The sequence below is a fragment of the Lathyrus oleraceus genome, chromosome 2 (assembly GCF_024323335.1).
Source record: "Lathyrus oleraceus cultivar Zhongwan6 chromosome 2, CAAS_Psat_ZW6_1.0, whole genome shotgun sequence".
In the NCBI taxonomy this organism is placed as follows: Eukaryota; Viridiplantae; Streptophyta; class Magnoliopsida; order Fabales; family Fabaceae; genus Lathyrus; species Lathyrus oleraceus.
The window spans coordinates 232,287,178-232,292,257 of NC_066580.1; the positions used below are offsets into that span (position 1 = coordinate 232,287,178).

General features: G+C 39.3%; 1 non-coding gene across 1 annotated transcript; it reads left to right on the plus strand.

Moving 5' to 3' along the window:
* The first annotated feature begins 495 nt into the window (after positions 1-495).
* On the plus strand, positions 496-602 carry LOC127125046 (small nucleolar RNA R71). Its single transcript, XR_007804512.1, has one exon. It is a non-coding gene; the product is annotated as a small nucleolar RNA R71 (small nucleolar RNA).
* Positions 603-5,080: the final 4,478 nt, after the last annotated feature.

A 5,080-nucleotide genomic window follows, 5' to 3' on the forward strand; every position in this document is an offset into this window, starting at 1 on the left:
CTTTGAGGTGCATAATTTTGGATAGAGTTCTGGTTTTTATAGGAAAATTTCGGATGATTCTTCCATCCAGGGTTGTAAGTGTTTGAAAATGGGTTACCTTGGGCGTAATTCACTTGGTCGGTGTTCAGGTCGTTCAAAAGGTTACACTTCGCTGATTCGTGTCCTTTAGATCCACAAAGTTTGCACTCTGTGTGGACTACCGTTGTGGTGTTAGTGTTTGTTGACATATGTTCGATCCTAAGGGCTAAAGCCTCCATTTTTGCCTGCATCATGTCCAGAGAGCTTATCCCATGTATTCCACCTTGGGTCTCATTTTTCTCTATTGATGCTCGTTCAGTTCCCCATTGGTAATGGTTTTGGGCCATATCCTCAATTAGGTCACAAGCTTCAGGGTAAGGTTTGTTCATCAGCACGCCACCTGCGGCAGCGTCGATGCTCATCTTTGTGTTATAATGGAGTCCATTGTATAAGGTATGAACGATCAGTCACTGTTCTAGGCCATGGTGTGGACAGACTCTTAATAGCTCTTTATATCTCTCCCAAGCTTCAAAAAGCGACTCTCCTTGGTTTTGAGTAAATCTAGTTATTTGGTTTCGAAGAACAACAGTCTTATTAGGGGGGAAATGTCTAGCAAGGAATACTCTCCTAAGGTCTTCCCATGTAGTTATTGAATTAACTGGAAGTGAATCTAACCATGAACGTGCTCTATCCCTGAGGGAGAAAGGAAATAATCTTAAACGAATCGCATCAGGTGAAGCACCGTTAGATTTAAAAGTGTCGGCCAGTTGGATAAAAACTTTTAAATGTTGATTTGGGTTCTCGATAGCGAGACCCGCAAATTGGTTTTGTTGCACTAATTGCAACAAAGACGGTTTTAGTTCGAAATTAATGGCAGGAATAAGGGGGTTTACTATACTCGAACTAGGTTCTTCGTCAGAGGGTTGGGAAAATTCCTTAAGAGGTCTCCGGTCGCGATTCTCGGCCATAGCTTTCTTAATTAGGATGAGTAAGAGGCGTGTACGAGTGTAACTTTCGGGTTCCGCTAAAGGATCTACTAAATTTACGGTACTACGGGTTCTTCGTATTTACCGGCTAATAATGCCTTAGTCTAGACGGTGTAACAACAGGGTACGAAATTTGATGAAGTTGGTCCCCGACAACGGCGCTAAAAATTTGATCGCTATATTCGCAAGTGCACGAATCGTGTCAGAGTAATATGAAAAATATCGATCCCACAGAGACCAAATCGTCAATCTATCTATTACTATCGTTACGATGTTTATCTAAGGCGGTATAAAAGAGATATTGATGTTGCAAAATAACGGTAAATAAAGAAAATAAATATAATGCAGGTACAGACAGGTTGAATGTATTTCAAGTCAGTTAAGTGATGTTTCGATTTTCTAAATAGAACTACTTATGAGGCAATATTTTCTACCCTTGAAAAGAATCCATTTAACAGGAACTGTCGCTTTCGCGTATTCAGAACCGAGTTTACCCTTAAATTAAGGCATTTTATTGTCTCTTATAAAAGGTGCACAAAACGCTAAAGTAGTAAACTTATTTTTAAGAAATAAGACTCGTAAACTTAGTTGAAAAGTGATTTTGATTTGGAAAGTTTTACCCAAGGAGTTTCCTGATTTAAAATCTATCAACGCGTCTGAAAACAGTTTCAAAAATCATTTTTCTTTAAAGTGATAAAAAATCCTAGTTAACTAAGCTAGGGTGCTTTCGCACTCCTTGAATAATTAAAACTAACCAAGTTTGTTTCACCAAACTCAAGTTAAAAATCAAAACAGCCTTTAAAGTATTTCTACAGATTCAATATGTGAAACATCTCTTTAACCGCGATCCTTACATTCTAACCTTTAAAAGATTTAGCCAAACATGGTAATACCAACAAACACAACGATATTGATCATGATGAAAAGTTGTTTATAATGTGAGGTGTAAAGAACGAGTAAAGCGTGTAAAATAAATAAAGTAAAGCGTAGACAGAAATTAAATAAAGTAAAGCAAGACAGAAATTAAATAAAATAAAGCGTAGACAGAAATTAAATAAAGTAAAGCGAGACGGAAATTAAATAAAGTAAAGCGAGACAGAAAATAAATAAAGTAAAGCGAGACGGAAAATAAATAAAATAAAGTGAGACGGAAAATAAATAAAGTAAAGCGAGATGGAAAATAAATAAAATAAAGCGATAAATAAGAGCCTGCTCCAACGGAGGCTTTAAATCTGGTACAAGGAAAATAAACCTTCGACTCTGAAGATAAAGATGACAGCAACTCGAAGTGACCCAACTCAATCTCACTAAGGTGCGATAACTTCCCGATGTGACGGATTACCGCTTTTACAAATGATGAATATAGTCTTAGTGTTGCAAACTAAGTTGAATGATTTGAAAATGAAATGGAACGAACTATTTGTAGAGAATTTCAGCAGCTTGCAAAGACCATGGTGCCCCTCAACTTCTCCTTAGTGGGAACGTGATTTGCAAAGGTGGCGCCCGCCACCCCTTCATGGTGCCCGCCATGTGTGGAAATGGGAAAGATCATGGGAACATGGCGGTTACCTCCTGGTTAAGGGCTAATGAGTCATGGCTTCTCCTATAGCGGCCTCCATGTGCAACGCCATGTGACAATATTCGCTGAAAAATCCTAATTTTAGGTCTTTTTGCTTCGTTTCTTCTAAAAGGGTCCGAAAGAGCTAAATATATGAAAACAACATAAAAGAGAGCATAATACAAACAAAATGATAATAAAGTCCTAATAAACATGTGAAATCTGAGTTAAAAACACGGTGTGATTTAGTGTGATTATTGAAGCTATTCCAGCGTTTGAGGAAGTATAAACTCCATTTGAATCCCAATAAGTGTACTTTTGGTATTCGTTCTGGTAAGCTGTTGGGATTTATTGTTAGCGAGAAGGGTATTGAAGTTGATCCTGCCAAGGTCAAAGCAATACAGGAGATGCCTGCGCGCAAAACTGAGAAGCAAGTCAGAGGTTTTCTCGGCCGCTTGAATTATATTTCCAGATTCATTTCCCATATGACTGCCACATGTGCACCTATATTCAAGCTTCTTCGGAAAGATCAGTCTTGTGATTGGACCGAAGACTGCCAGAAAGCTTTTGATAGTATCAAGGAATATTTGCTTGAACCTCCGATTTTGTCTCCTCCGGTTGAAGGAAGACCATTGATCATGTATTTGACTGTGCTCAAAGATAGTATGGGTTGTGTTCTTGGTCAGCAAGATGAGACTGGAAAGAAAGAATTTGAAATTTACTACCTCGGTAAGAAGTTCACCGACTGTGAGACTCGGTATTCTATGCTTGAGAAGACTTGTTGCGCATTGGCTCGGGCTGCTAAGCGCATGCGTCAGTACATGTTGAACCATACCACTTGGTTGATATCCAAAATGGATCCAATCAAGTATATATTCGAGAAGCCTGCTTTAACTGGGAGAATTGCCCGTTGGCATATGTTGTTGTCAGAGAATGATATCGAATACCGATCTCAGAAAGCGATCAAAGGTAGTATCTTGGCTGAGCATTTCGCTCACCAACCAATTGAAGATTATCAGTCAATGCAGTATGATTTTCATGATGAAGAGATTTTGTACTTGAAAATGAAAGATTGTGATGAACCATTGCTTGAAGAAGGGCCAGAACCTGGTTCTCGTTGGGGCATGGTATTTGATGGAGTTGTTAATCAATATGGAAATGGCATTGGGGCAGTGATTATTACTCCTCAAGGCACGCATCTACCATTTACAACTAGATTGACTTTCAAGTGTACAAACAACATGGCAGAATATGAAGCTTGCATTATGGGGCTTGAAGAGGCCATGAATCTCAGAATCAAATATTTGGATGTCTTCGGTGATTCGGCTCTGGTTGTGAATCAGATCAAAGGAGAATGGGAGACAAATCAACCCGGTTTAGTACCATATAGAGATTATGCGAGGAGGATTTCAACTTTATTTACAAAGGTTGAATTTCATCATATTCCTTGAGATGAGAACCGGATGGTAGGTTACTATTGGCTGACAATGGAATCTGATTGTTGCAAATTTGTGAAGAAGTGCCACAAGTGTCAAATTTATGCTGATAAGATCCATGTTCCTCCGACACTATTGAATGTTATCTCTTCCCCATGGCCCTTCTCCATGTGGGGAATTGATATGATTGGGATGATTGAGCCCAAAGCTTCGAATGGACATCGTTTCATTTTGGTGGCAATTGACTACTTCACAAAATGGGTTGAAGCGGCATCGTATGCAAACGTGACCAAACAAGTTGTTGTAAGGATTATCAAGAATCAGATCATACGTTATGGTGTGCCAAGTAAGATCATTACTGATAATGGATCGAACTTGAATAACAATATGGTGGAAGCTCTTTGTAAAGACTTCAAGATTGCACATCATAATTCTTCTCCCTACAGAGCCAAGATGAATGGGGCTGTTGAAGCTACGAATAAGATTATCCAGAAGATGGTTGTCACATATAAGGATTGGCATGAGATGCTCCCATTTGCTTTGCATGGGTATCGTACATCCGTCCGCACTTCAATAGGGGCAACCCCTTTCTCTCTTGTATATGGAATGGAAGCAATGCTTCCCGTAGAGGTTGAGATTCCTTCATTGCGTGTGCTTATGGAAGCCAAGTTGACTGAAGCTGAATGGTGTCAGACCAGGTTTGACCAGTTGAATTTAATTGAAGAGAAGAGATTAACTGCCATGCGTCATGGTTAGTTATATTAGCAGAGAATGAAGAAAGCTTTTGATAAGAAGGTCAGACCTTGTGTATTCAGAGAAGGTGACCTTGTGCTCAAAAAGATTTTGATGTTCACGCCAGATTCCAGAGGAAAAAGGGCTCCCTAGGAGTACCTAGGACACTTTGGGTGCTAACACCTTACCTCTGTGTAACCAACCCCCTTACCTGTGATCTCTGACTTTTTATTAGTTTTGATTTGAGAACTTCTTACTTTTGGGTTTTGTTCGTACTTTTTCCCTTTTCCCTTGGAAATAATAAAAGCGCGGTGGCGACTCTTGTTATTTGATCTCTAGCTTGTCAATAA